Source organism: Ovis aries, chromosome 1 (genome assembly GCF_016772045.2).
Source record: "Ovis aries strain OAR_USU_Benz2616 breed Rambouillet chromosome 1, ARS-UI_Ramb_v3.0, whole genome shotgun sequence".
Taxonomy (NCBI): Eukaryota; Metazoa; Chordata; class Mammalia; order Artiodactyla; family Bovidae; genus Ovis; species Ovis aries.
Window position 1 is genome coordinate 126,292,028 of NC_056054.1, and position 14,857 is coordinate 126,306,884.

At 39.3% G+C, this 14,857-nt stretch overlaps 1 long non-coding RNA gene across 1 annotated transcript; it reads right to left on the reverse strand.

Annotated features, from left to right (window-relative positions):
• Window positions 1–329: 329 nt before the first annotated feature.
• On the reverse strand, window positions 330–14,314 carry LOC121816175 (uncharacterized). The gene is made up of 2 exons (XR_006055628.2): window positions 14,006–14,314; window positions 330–5,654 (listed from the first exon to the last, which is right to left on the reverse strand). It is a non-coding gene; the product is annotated as an uncharacterized LOC121816175 (long non-coding RNA).
• Window positions 14,315–14,857: the final 543 nt, after the last annotated feature.

The following is a 14,857-nucleotide window of genomic DNA, read 5'->3' on the forward strand; positions in this document are numbered from 1 at the left end:
CTGGGTCAGGAAGATCCGCTGGAGAAAGGATAAGCTACCTACTCCAGAATGCTTGCCTAGAGAATCCCTGTGGACAGAGGAGCCTGGTGGGCTACACTCCATGGGGTCACAAAGAGTCAGACACAACTTAGCGACTAAGCACGGCACAGCCCACAGATTTAAAAGGGCACCATTTCCTGATGATCAGATGTGGAGATATAGATCTGATTTTTAGTCGTTGCAGAGGGGACATACTAGGGAAATACTGGTGAGACTTACATAGTTTTATTAGATGTACTACTAATTTCATGCACTAAACTCACTTTCAGAATAAAAGAGAAAAAAATAACTCACTGAAGGTAAATTTTAATCATATTTTCAGCAATAAGGGAAATAGAATACAATTGAGTTATGACACATATATATTTAATTTACACAGATTCAACACTCAGACTTCAGCAAAATAATTATAAAAATTAAAGAAAAAGATCCATTTTTCAATGTTCTACTAAGTAATGTGAATTATATTACATATTTATAAATACATATCACTGTCCAAGTAGTAAACACATAAATGAATGCCTATTAGATGTTTACTTATACATAAAGCTTGTCACATAATGACGCTACTATGGCTATTAACTATTGTTATTCTTAATTATAATAATAAATTTATGAAGGATTTAAGAGACTTTTAACACTAGATCCACATGTTATGAAATTAAATCCTATCCTCTGCAGTAGAAAACAACTTGTGACAGAGTTTCTGCTACAGGGAATTCACAGACTTTTGGAAACGTTGTTGTTCAGTCACTAAGTCATGTCTGAATTTTTGTGAACACATGGACTGCCCCATGCCAAGATTCCCTGTCCTTCACTGTCTCCCAGAGCCTGCTCAAATAATGTCCATTGAGTCAGTGATATCATCCATCCACCTCATCCTGGGTAGCCCTCTTTTCCTCCTGCCATCAGTCTTTCCCAGCATCAGAGTTTTTTCCACTAAGTCAGCTCTTTGCATCATGTGTCCAAAGTATTTGAGCTTTAGCTTCAGCATCAGTCCTTCCAATGTATCAGTTCAGTTCAGTTCAGTTCATTTCAGTCGCTCAGTCATGTCCGACTCTTTGTGACTCCATGAATCGCAGCATGCTAGGCCTCCCTGTCCATCACCAACTCCGGGAGTTCACTCAAACTCACGTCCACCCAGTCGGTTATGCCATCCAGCCATCTCATCCTCTGTCGTCCCCTTCTCCTCCTGCCCCCAATCCCTCCCAGCACCAGAGTCTTTTCCAATGAGTCAACTTTTCACATGAGATGGCCAAAGAACTGGAGTTTCAGCTTTAGCATCATTCCCTCCAAAGTAATCCCAGGGCTGATCTCCTTCAGAGTGGACTGGTTGGATCTCCTTGCAGTCCAAGGGACTCTCAAGAGTCTTCCTCAACACCACAGTTCAAAAGCATCAATTCTTCGGCGCTCAGCTTTCTTCACAGTCAAACTCTCACATCCATACATGACCACTTGATAAACCATAGCCTTGACTAGACAGACCTTTTTTGGCAAAGTAATGTCTCTGATTTTCAATATGCTATCTAGGTTGGTCATAACTTTTCTTCCAAGGAATAAGCATCTTTTAATTTCCTGGCTGCAGTCACCATCTGCAGTGATTTTGGAGCCCCCAAAATAAAGTCTGACACTGTTTCCCATCAATTTCCCATGAAGTGATGGGACCAGATGCCATGATCTTCATTTTCTGAATGTTGAGCTTTAAGCCAATTTTTTTCACTCTCCTCTTTCATTTTCATCAAGAGGCTTTTTAGCTCCTCTTCACTTTCTGCCATAAGGGTGGTGTCATCTGCATATCTGAGGTTATTGATATTTCTCCCGGCAATCTTGATTCCAGCTTGTGCTTCCTCCAGTCCAGTGTTTCTTATGATGTACTCTGCATATAAGTATACACAGCATCATCTTTCAGGATTTGAAATAGCTCAACTGGAATTTCATCACCTCCACTAGCTTTGTTCATAGTGATGTTTTCTAAGGCCCACTTGACTTCACATTCCAGGATGTCTGGCTCTAGGTGAGTGATCGCACATCGTGATTATCTTGGTCTTGAAGATCTTTTCTGTACAGTTCTTCTGTGTATTCTTGCCCCTTCTTCTTAATATCTTCTGCTTCTGTTAGGTCCATACCATTTCTGTCCTCACATAGCGTGGCCTAGAGGAGCTACCCCACGTCCGAGGCCAGGGGTGGTGGCTGGGAGGAGCAACCCCACGTCCAAGGAGCGGTGGCTGCATGGGCACAGCAGGGCCTAGAGGAGCTATTCCATGTTCAAGGTCAGGAGAGGTGGCGGTGAGGAGATACCCCTCATCCAAGGTCAGGAGCAGTGGCTACGCTTTGCTGGAGCAGCCGTGAAGAGATACCCCATGTCCAAGGTAAGAGAAACCCAAGTAAGATGGTAGGTGTTGCAAGAGGGCATCAGAGGGTAGACACACTGAAACTATAATCACAGAAAACTAGTCAATCTAATCACACTAGGACCACAGCCTTGTCTAACTCAATGAAACTAAGCCATGCCCATGGGGCAACCCAAGACAAGTGGGTCATGGTGGAGAGGTCTGACAGAACGTGGTCCACTGGAGAAGGGAATGGCAAACCACTTCAGTATTCTTGCCTTGAGAACCCCATGAACAGTATGAAAAGGCAAAATTATAGGATACTGAAGGAGGAACTCCCCAGGTCAGTAGGTGCCCAATATGTTACTGGAGATCAGTGGAGAAATAACTCCAGAAAGAATGAAGGGATGGAGCCGAAGCAAAAACAATACCCAGCTGTGGATGTGACTGGTGATAGAAGCAAGGTCCAATGCTATAAAGAGCATAGGAACCTGGAATGTCAGGTCCATGAATTAAGGCAAATTGGAAGTAGTCAAACAAGAGATGGCAAAAGTGAACGTCAACATTCTAGAATCAGCAAACTAAAATGGGCTGGAATGGGTGAATTTAACTCAGATGACCATTTTATCTACTACTGTGGGCAGGAATCCCTTAGAAGAAATGGAGTAGCCATCATGGTCAACAAAAGAGTCTGAAATGCAGTACTTGGATGCAATCTCAAAAATGACAGAATGATCTCTGTTCATTTCCAAGGCAAACCATTCAATATCACAGTAATCCAAGTCTATGCCCTAATCAGTAACGCTGAAGAAGCTGAAGTTTAACACTTCTATGAAGACCTATAAGACCTTTTAGAACTAACACCCAAAAAAGATGTCCTTTTCATTATAGGGGACTGGAATGCAAAAGTAGGAAGTCAAGTAACACCTGGAGTTACAGGTAAATTTGGCCTCGGAATGCAGAATGAAGCAGGGCAAAGACTAATAGAGTTTTGCCAAGAACATGCACTGATCATAGCAATCACCCTTTCCAACAACACAAGAGAAGACTCTACACATAGACATCACCAGATGGTCAACACTGAAATCAGATTGATTATCTTCTTTGCAGCCGAAGATAGAGAAGCTCTATACAGTCAACAAAAACAAGACCAGGAGTTGACTGTGGCTCAGATCATGAACTCCTTATTGCCAAATTCAGACTTAAATTGAAGAAAGTAGGGAAAACTGCTAGACCATTCAGGTATGACCTAAATAAAATCCCTTATTATTATTCAGTGGAAGTGAGATATAGATTTAAAGGCCTAGATCTGATAGATAGAGTGCCTGATGAACTATTGAATGAGGTTCATGACATTGTACAGGAGACAGTGATCAAGACCATCCCCATGGAAAAGAAATGCAAAAAAGCAAAATGGCTGTCTGAGGAGACCTTACAAATAGCTGTGAAAAGAAGAGAGGTGAAAAGCAAAGGAGAAAGGGAAAGATATAAGCATCTGAATGCAGAGTTCCAAAGAATAGCAAGAAGAGTTAAGAAAGCCTTCCTCAGCGATCACTGCAAAGAAATAGAGGAAAACAACAGAATGGCAAAGACTAGCGATCTCTTCAAGAAAATTAGAGATACCAAGGGAACATTTCATGCAAAGATGGGCTCAATAAAGGACAGAAATGTATTCCAATGAATACTCAGGTTTAATTTTCTTTAGGATTGACTGGTTTGATCTTGCTGTCAAGAAACTCTCAAGAGTCTTCTCCAGCACCACAGTTCAAAAGCAACAAATTTTTGCTGTTCAATCTTCTTTATGGTCCAACTCTCACATCTGTATATGAGTACTGAAAAAACTGTAGCTTTGATTATATGAACCTTTGTGGGCAATGTGATGTCTCTGAATTTTGAAAGTAAAAATATATTAACCAGTATTACAGTGTGGTGAATGGAGGTAATTAAAGAAATGACAGTGAAAAGAAAGAAAGGAAAGATGTAGACAAGGAAAAATGGGATGAGAGGCGGAGAGAGGGAAGCAAGAAGAAAGGAAGGAAGAGGAGGAGGGAGGGAGTTGCTATAGGGAGAAAGAGGAAAGGAGAGAGAGGGAAAGAGGGGAAAAGGAAGAAATTCCTGAGTCAGGAGAAGGCAGAACAGCTAACATCACCAGGGATGATAAGAAAAGCTTTCAGAAAGTATGTTATCTTTGAATAGTTGAGAAGTTATCGTTCAAACAGAGAAGGGAAGAGAAGGCTTCCCATGCCATAGTGGAGGATCAGAAAGAACACGACATTTTTATAAAGCTTTCATGTATTCTTGGCAGCTGCAACTTGTATGGTGGGTATACAGACTGGGTGATGGGTCTGATCAGCCATGTTAAAGAGTTTGGTTCTGTCTGATAGATGACATGAAACTTAATAAATGTTCTTAAGCTGAATAATGACATAGTCAAAAACTTTTGGAAAGATGATTCTGGTAGCAGGCACAAAAATAGAAAGGAGTAGAGAAGGACAAATAAACGGTAGGCAAACCAGCAAATAGGGAAGTGCAATAAACCATTTGCTGCACATAAATTCTGGTGTTATAAATGGAGAGTGACACAAATCAAAGCAGCCTAGGAATCGGGTTGATGGTGAAGGAAAGGAAGAAAGAAGACTCTGCAATATATGAATCTTGGATGACTTTATGGTCCACCCTATATGAAAGAAGAAATACAGGAAAACAGATTTTGAGAAGAGCTTGGGTTGAACTTTGGGACCTTAACATCTTCTACACTTCCCAGAGGGCATCCTAATTACTAACACATACTTGTCCAACCCATCAGAACATGAACTCTTTGTGTCAAGGCCCTGGTTTAATCATATTACAGGCCCATTTGGGTCAATAAATTTTCTAGATAAAGTTTTAAATTATGCATGGTTTTATTTAATCCTCTTTATCTTCAAAACTAAATCATCTCTGTAAAAGATTATAGTATTTTATGGTATTAAAAAAATTATCAAGTTTTAAAAGCATGCCTAATTTTCTATTTTCAGCAAAGAGAAAACCCTATAAATCCTACCCAGAACTAAGTGCCTTCATTAGGCCTGTATTCAGCTATAGATAGCAGAAAAATGATGTCACATTGAACTAACAGTGCCTCACAGATCAAGGATGTAGGAGAGGCCGGCAAGCCAGAGTTGGTGCAACCACCTCAAGATGTCTTGAAACCTCAGGTTCTTCCAGCTTTCTGCTCCACCAACTGCAAGGTGTGGCTTTCCTAGCCCTCTAGGAAAAGTGATTGTCTATCGCCAGGTACCAGATCTGTACAGGATGAAGCAGAAAAGGCAGAGGTTAAACAGCTGAAGAGAGACACAAGCTAAGTGTCATCCCTTTTAAATTACGGTTCCATGTTCCCTGTCCCTTGACTTCTATTTATACGTTGTTGGCCAGAACTTGGTGACATTTCTATTCATAGTGCAAGGGAGTATGGGGAGATAACTATAACTAAGCATATTGTTTCCCAGAATAAAATAGGATTTGTGTCAGTTTAGAAGTTGGCATGCTTCCAACCTTGACATACACCTTGAAAATTGGCATTGAGTGAACAACTAGAAATATTTTTACTTCTCTCTTTTTCTCAACAGATAGTTAAATAGATATAGCTATATTATGGTAGATATCTATCTGTATATGCAGAGATGTATATTGATAGATACACAAACACACAGATATACTTATATTTGTACATGCATGTGCATATATTTTATTTTAAATAATTTAAATATGTTTTTTACAAAAATATAAGAATAAAAATGTATTTAGTGAACTGCCTTGAAGTAATTGGAGGAAAAAAAAAAAAACAGATCCATACTAGATGCCATTCTCTAAAATAGACTATAGTGAAGGGTTTTAACATTCTCTAAAACAGACCATAGATGGTCTTAAAAGTTAATTTTTTAACAGTATAATCATGGTAACCCAAAGTAAAAGAGAATATTTATTATATAGTAATGGAGTAAGTTTGAAAGGAGAAATCATTCAAGAAAAATTCATAGATTTGAAGTAGGCAAATTTATATTTCCATTAAAATAAATATTATTAAAATAAAAGGAAAATGTTCAAATCTGGAATCCTTATATTATTCAATCTGCTGAAGGCATAGAGGTTAATATCTTCACTATATGAAAAGCTTACTCAAATTTATAAGGAAAAGAGATTTCAACAGGTGAATAGATAAATCATATGAGTAAAAAAATTTGCTCAAGGAGGAAAGGATAAAAACTTGAGAAGATTTTTCCCTCCCCTGGATTTCAAATAAATGAAAATTAAAACAATGAGAAATATTAATCATACCTAGGAGAGAAACAAGGACATTTAAAACGGAGTGATAAGATTTCAGATTTCTCTTTAGAGCATATTCATTGCTAATATAAATCAACACACAGACTTTGGATGTATGGTGAAGAGAAATTGTTAGAAATCTACATGTCTCTGTTACTCAGAGCATTTCAAGGAAAAGCAGCCTTCAGCAATCCTCCCTGTATGATTTGTCATGATTCATGATCATTGAGTAAAACCACACCTAATTCTTTGTCCATAATCAAAGGTAACAGTATTCAGTGCAAGAATCAAAGGTAAGTAATATATACTCTGAAAGATGCCAACAGATCCTCACAACTTAACTGGGAAACATCCAGACAAAACTTTTCCCAGTGCAGTGCTCCATTTCAGAAAGCATGTGCCGTATACTGAGTCACTCAGTTGTGTCCGATCCTTTGTGACCCCACAAACTGTAGCCCACCAGCCTTCTCCATTCATGAGGTTTTCCAGGCAAGAATACTGGAATGGGTTGCCATTTCCTTCTCTAAGGGATCATCCTGATCCAGAGATCGAACCTGTGTCTCTTGCATTGGCATACAGATTCTTTATCACTGAACCACCTAGGAAGCCCCATTAGAAAGTGATATCTGACTGAACCAGATCCCTTTTACTGAGAAGAATGAATGCTAGTGTGATGTTTGATTTTATGTGTCAACTTGGCTAGGCCATGTTATCAATTATCTGGTCAAACATCAGTGTAAATGTCCCTGTGAACATACTTTTTAGATGAAGTAGACTTTGTGTAAGCAGGTTACTCTCCTTAATGTTGGTGAGCCTCATCCAATCAGTTGAAAGTGTTAAGAGAAGGACCTAGTCACCCTGAGGAAGAAGGAATTTTTCATCCAGACTTTTCAGACTTGACCTGTGACATCAACCCTTCCAGGGTCTCCAGTTTGCTAGCCTGTTCTGTAGATTTTGGACTTGCCAACCCCCAAAAGTATGCAAGCCACCAATTCTTCAAAAGAAATCTCTCTGTATATATGTGTGTGTGTATATATATATATATATATATATATATAGTTGCTGTTCAGGTGCCAAGTCATGTCTGACTTTTTGCAGCCCCACAGACTGCAGCATGCCAGGCTTCCCTGTCCCTCGCTATTTCCCAGAGTATGCCCATGTTCATGTCTATTGAGTTGGTGATGCCATCTAACCACCTCATCCTTTGTCACCCTCTTCTCCTTCTGCCTTCAATCATTCCCAGCATCAGTCTTTTCCAATGAGTCAGATCTTCGCATCAGGTGGCCAAAGTATTAGAGTTTCAGCTTCAACATTAATGAATATTCAGGATTGATTTCCTTTAGGATTTAGTGGTTTGATCTCCTTGCTGTCCAAGGGACTCTCAAGAGTCTTCTCCAGCACCTCAGTTCAAAATCATCAATTCTTTGGCACTCTGCCTTCTTTATAGTCCAGCTCTCACAACTGTATATGACTACTGGAAATACAAGTATACATAGGTTCTATCTATTCTATCTATTATTGATTATTTCGCTGGAGAACCTTGACAAATGCAGCTAGGTGCAGTTGAGAGCAGGTCAACTAAACTTATACTTTTCTGTCTGTATTTCAATAATAAAATAACCTTGGAAGCACAGTGCTGCCGGGGTAATTATAGATGAGATAGACATCATTTGTTCTTCCAGTTCGATTCTGCTCTTACTGCTAAGACAGAAATCCTTTCAGTGATCCATCTGTTAGATCAAATAACTCCATACCTGGAAATCATGACTAGATAACAGCAGGGTTCATTAACCATGTATCCCATACCAGAAAATCCAGTTTGAAAGAAATAATTAAGCATCTCATCACTTCGCATTTCATTGACATCTGTTGACAAGCTTCCCTCATGGTGCATAGGTTAAAGTGTCTGCCAGCAATGTGAGAGACCTGGGTTTGATCCCTGGGTCAGGAAGCAACCCACTCCAGTATTCTTGCCTGGAGAATCCCATGGACAGAGGAGCTTGGTGGGCTACAGTCCACGGGTCACAAAGAGTTGGACACAACTGAGCGACTTCACTTTCACTTCACTTCACATTTCATTGCCATCTGTTGACAAGCTATACATAACAGTTGGAAACCCACTGGTACCACACCAAAGTTAACCAGTAACTTCCTAGTTTAGAGACGAATGAGATTTCAGACTCCGGTCTAAGTTGCTTAAGCCTCTGACTTCAAAGTACAGAGTCTCCATCAACCACACACAGACACCATATTGCTGTGACAATTTACTACTTCATAAATGTGCATGGATACTATCTATTTTTGTATGTGCTTTGCACATGTGTCAACCACAATGTGACTTTTTTCCTATAGGTTTTTTACAGGTATTATTAGATTCCAGAAATGAGTAACTTCTAATTAATGGTCTATTTTCTCTGTGGTTTCTTTCTCCACTCATAAACCCTCTCATACCTCTTCTGTCACCTCTCCATTGTGAGTATTTCCCAACTATGTCTCATCAGACTATTGTTGTTTAACCGTTTCACTGTGTTTTGCCTATTCATATGTGAGTTCCAAGATCCCAGAGGCCCTGTATGATCACTGAAAAGTGTATTTGCCGAAGACGATTTAGCAAACCAAGTTGGCATGGGAAGTACACTGTTTAATCATATGGTTGTTTTCTGAAGAGATGTTAAAATAAGCCTTTTCAGTGCTAAGTAAGTCACTTGCCAGTTACTGCTTTCAAATGAAGTAAATATGTTTTAGGATAGCCTTGAATCATATTCCAATATAAAGCAATTTTCTCTATTCTGAAAGCATTGCTTGAAGTTGAATGATCCAGTATGCAATTCTAATGATAAAGTTATTTTTGAAACTGTTATATGTCCTGTAATTTGAAAATAAAAATCAGTAACATTTAGTTTAAAAAATATATAATGTCATTTGCTACATACATCTCTAAAAGCACCTGTCATTTTCCCATTGCCTCTTTGTAACAGCCTAGAGTTGGTTCTTAAAAAAGTGGACTTCTTAAGGTTGTTTCTGATTTTATGTTTTGTATTTGTTCAGGGAATCCATACTGAAAGATTCAATAAGGGCTATTTCCCTGAGCAACTTCTATACATTAAAACTTTTACTTGGTGCATTGAGTATAAAAGATCTTGCATCAGAGGGGACACTACTAAAAAGTAAATTAAAGTGAATTCTCATTTTTCCATATTCATGAGGAAGCCCACACCTAGAGTTTCATTATGTCTAACTGACTCATTATAGCTATTAGTTTTCAACCTCCTCCTCCTACTAAACCTCTGGCCAGGGCTGCCTAATTAACCAATTTGACTTTTCCCCCTTTCCTTTCCTGAGCCCTCTCGCTGGGGCTAATGAGTAGCCACATGTCTAATAGGTAGGCAGCAGGAGGGAGGAAATGGGTAATCAGCCTCATGAAGAGCAGATCTTGTCTCTCCACTCTCTTTCACAGTCTGGTCAAATGGAATAAAGGACTTCAAGTCGCAAAAGTTTAGCAATTAATTCAGCATTTGCAGAAAGTTTCTACATTTTCAGAGTTTTTAGCTTTGGAAAACTTCTCAGTGTGTGCTGTTCTTTTTTCATTTACAGTATTTTTCTCTTTGAGTCTGGAAAATGCCTATTTATCACCACAGTCCCATCAGAGGCATTAGCTGAGTGTCTCCCAGACACGCCAGCATAGAGTTCACTCCACGTGTCCCAGCGTGTCGGTGTTCCACGCACAGGTTTCCATTTCACGAAAGTGTAATGACTGCCCACCTCGTGGAAGGCATTTCAGCACTCACCACATTGTGGCTTCAATTTCTTTTTAGTAGAAGTCTATTAAAGCACTATCCAAAAAAAGACAAGTGAAAAATCTTACCATTGCAGATGGATGAATTTTCTAAAAGTGAACACACTTGTGTAAGCAGCACTTGTATCAACAAAGGAGCCACTGTTAGCAACCCAGAAATTCCTCTAGTCACTAACCAACTCCTTTTCTCAAAGGCAACACAGCCTTGACTTTTTCCATTAATTAGTTTCACCTATTTTTGAGCTTTGTATAAAGTATGTATTGTTCAATATCTATTTTTTTTTTTTTTTGCTCAAAATGCTATTTGTAACCTTCATGAGTATGGCTTGATTTTTTTTTTCATTGCTGAATAGTATATCATTTATTGTGCAATGATTTTATTTGTGTTTCTAGTAGTTGGGCATTTAGATTGTTTTAATTTTTTTGACTGTAGCAAATAATGCTGTTATGAACATCACTGTACAAATCATTAGGTACATATACGTCTACATGTCTGCATCCACTTAGGAGCAGAATTTCTGAGGTATCATGCATACTGTAGTAGAAACTGCCTTATGCTTTTGCAGAATGTTAATTTATATTTGCCAGACAGTATATGAAAGCTCTACTTCTCCACATTACATGCTCAATAATACTCTCTTTCCTCCTTTTAATTTTAGCCATCCTTCTGTGTGTGCATGAGATGGTATATGTGTGTAGTTTTCGCTTTTCATTTCTGTGCACACTAACAAGGTTGAGTAGCTTTTCCTTTATGTATATCAGCCATTTGGTAAAGCCTTTGTTTGTTTGTATACAAATGAATGTTGACAGTAGTGGCATGCTTTTACTCTGCTGAGAACATCCTGGGCTACTTCCATTTTTCTGCATATGGATAATTCAGGGGGTTATATTTTTAATGTTAAACAATATTTATCTTTCTAGAATATGCACATTTTTCCTATGATGTGTTATCCATTTAAAGCATTGCAATATTTAATCTGCTAACATTTGTTTTAACATTTTTGCACCTAAATTCATATGAGAGAATGGCTGCTACACTTCTGCAATATGATGGTCCAGCTTTCATAGTACCATCTTGATTACCTATAAATGCTTCTATTGTTTCTCTCTCTATTTTTTTGTTATATCCCTTGAACCTGTGCTAATTGCAGTTGAATGTAAGAATTTGCAGAGGCCTTGCGATGATGCTACTTTCTCTAGATGACTCCTTTTAGTTTCTGATGGTCAGGTAGATAGACTTCCCAGGTGGCTCAATGGTAAAGAATCCACCTGGCAATGCAGGAGGTGCAGGAGACCTGGGTTTGAAACCTGAGTTGGGAAGATCCCCTGGAGGAGGAAATGACAATCCACTCCAGTATTCTTGCCTGGAGAATCCCATGTACAGAGGAGTCTGGTGGGCTACAGTCCGTGGGGTCACAAAGAGTCGGACACGACTTAGCGGCTAAGCAGGAACAGGAGGCAGGTAGATGGAGACTAGATAACATTAGTACTCAGCGTTCTATCTGATTTTAGGGTGGATTGCACTCTTTCTAAGGTCTGATATACATAAGTCCTATCTCAATTCCAGACTGTAATCCTTCTGGGGCACCAACGGAAAGCCTGACTTGTTCACCAAGAACTATCCATGTTGAAGTTCAACTTTTAGCTGTTCATTATTGAAAACTGTGAGCATCTTGCATAGCTTTTCAGCCCCTTTGGAACACATGTTTTGCTAAATTTTTCTGTTTCTTGGCCTGAACCACTTCATGACAAGTGGTCAGCTATTGGGCTCATTCTCTGTGCTTTGTTCTCCTCTAGGATCTTGGCTTCCCAATCACTGGGCATTTTGTAGCCCTGAATACCATTTGGCTCCTCCAATTCTAAAGACTATCAAATGCTCTACTCAATATTCAGCTAGAGCTAATACTTCTCAGCCTTTTTTTCCACCCCTTTTATGAACTGACAAATGTCTTGATGGAAACATGATATCGAATATATGGCTCACACTAATGAAAATGTCTTCTTCCAGGAATATTAGACGATTAAGTCCTGGCTGCCTTGGTAGCTCTCAGACGCCTTTAAACGGATTTTTTTTTTTTTTTTCTTAATCCAGCTGATTAAGCTGTTTTTTAATAGGAAGATTCTTCTGCTGCAAACTAGTCCATCACAACCCGAATCAGACTTAACAATTAGGATTTGAAAGAAGAGCATCATTTCTGTGTCACTTATTAGTTATGTTCTTTCCTCCAAAACTTAATTTCTGCTTTTTAAGGCTTCATCAAGCTTTAGGCAATCAGAAAGCTCTTTTAAGCCTATATTTTAATGATCTGGAAGTCCTACCAGACCCTAGAAATTCTAGTGTGTACCAAATATCTCTCCATGTGTGCGTAGATTCAGAATGGCATTCAGCTTTTTTTAAAGATACCTCCATGAATTCTAGTCAATGGCCTTCAAACAGAAGCACGTCCATAGTACACATACACACGTGTACACAGACACACTCCTCAAGTACAGACATGTTCTCTATCTTGACAAGCCTTCTGAACAACTAAGAACAGAGAATGCCTGTGCTTGTAGATCACATGGGAATTTCAAAGCAATAAACTAAATGACAGTTCCCAGAGCCCACTTGCCCCACCCTCCAGGAGTCTCCCTGCTCAACTTCTCACCAGGGGCTCCCCTGAGCATTCCTCTTCTATTCAAAGTTGTTGTTGTTCATTTGTTGAATCATGTCCAACTCTGAGACCCCAGACTATAGCACACAGGCTCTCCTGTCCTTCACTATATCCTGGAATTTGCTCTAATTTATGTCCAATGAGTCGGGGATGCCATCCAACCATCTCATTCTCTGCCATCCCCTTTTCCTTTTGCCTTCAGTCTTTCCAAGCATCAGGGTCTTTTCCAATGAGTCAGCTCTTCGCATCAGGTGGCCAAACTATTGGAGCTCCAGCTTCAGCACCAGTCCTCCCAGTAAATATTCAGCATTAATTTCCTTTAGGATTGACTGGTTTGATCTCCTTACAGTCCAGGGGATTCTCAAGAGTTTTATCCAGCACCACAATTTGAAAGCACCAATTCTGTGGTGCTCAGCCTTCCTTCCTTATGATCCAACTCTCACACTGGAATTCAAAGTTAAACACAAACAAAACAATTTTCCACAGAGGAAACACAATACTGGAAAACACAGCCTCGTGCACTAAAAAGATAACTTTCTACATTATTATGCAGAGTCGTTTCACTCCTCTGTTTCTGGAATCTCAATTTCACAATAGAATCCTTACTTTAATCTAACTTAAATTTCCATTAAAGTTTTATTGCCTCCTCCCAACTTCCAAAACAAAGAGCAGTCTACTCTCAAAGGTAAATTCAAGTCTCCACTTTCAGGAAAACATTTTTAATATTTAAAGCACAACTCCTGTCCTAGTAAATTTAAAAGGCAATTTTCCCACTCCTGGACATTACAATTTCAGTATAACTCAGATCTACTCTGAACCAGGGCATCCCATTGCATCATAGGTTTAGATGATGGAGAATAAAGGAAATACAATAATCTCACCCGAGATACTAAGTGGATGCTCATGTGTTCTCTGCAGGTCACCTTGCGCCACCAGCACTCAATCCAGACAGAGCCTGGAACTCAATCAGTTCAGATCAGTTCAGTTCAGTCGCTGAGTCATGTCTGACTCTTTGCTACCCCATGAAACGCAGCACGCTAGGCCTCCCTGTCCATCACGAACTCCGAACTCAGTAGGATTTTCTTAAATGAGAAAAATAAGGTAGGAGCTCAGAATTATTTTGCAAATATATGATCTTTCCACAGCACCCAGTTATAAACTTTGGCCTCTACCCTGGTATGTGCTCAGACGAACACACATACAAAGGACCTGAAGGCTGATTGGTTTTTCAGTAACCTTGTTCATTTGTTCCCCCTGAGCAAAGCTTGTTGATTCAATGCCCCAGAATCACAGTCCAGGTCAGAAACGGCTGTTTGACAGTAATTAGGTATCAGGATGCAAAAGGCCATTCAGCAGGCTAGAGGCTCAAGAATTGACTCTATTTAGTCACGCTCTCAAATCAAGGAAAAATCCCTGCAGCTATGTTGTTTTCATAAGAATTGACAAGGATAAATAATTAAGAGAACATAATTAAGTACCTGGCTTTAAAAAGGAAAAAATAAAAAAAGAGAGAGAGATTTCTGTAGGGGCCTCCAGTGTTGACAGGTAGGAAAAACAAAGCTCCCTGGCGCATGCACATATGTCCACACACTCTTATTTCCTCAATGTAGAGTGTTTTTAGCAAGGAGCAAAACTGACTGTTTATTTTTTATTGTGTTTAATGTGTAAAGTATACTGGCATATAGTTGATTTACAATGTTTACCTAGTTTCAGGTATACAGCAAAGTGACTGA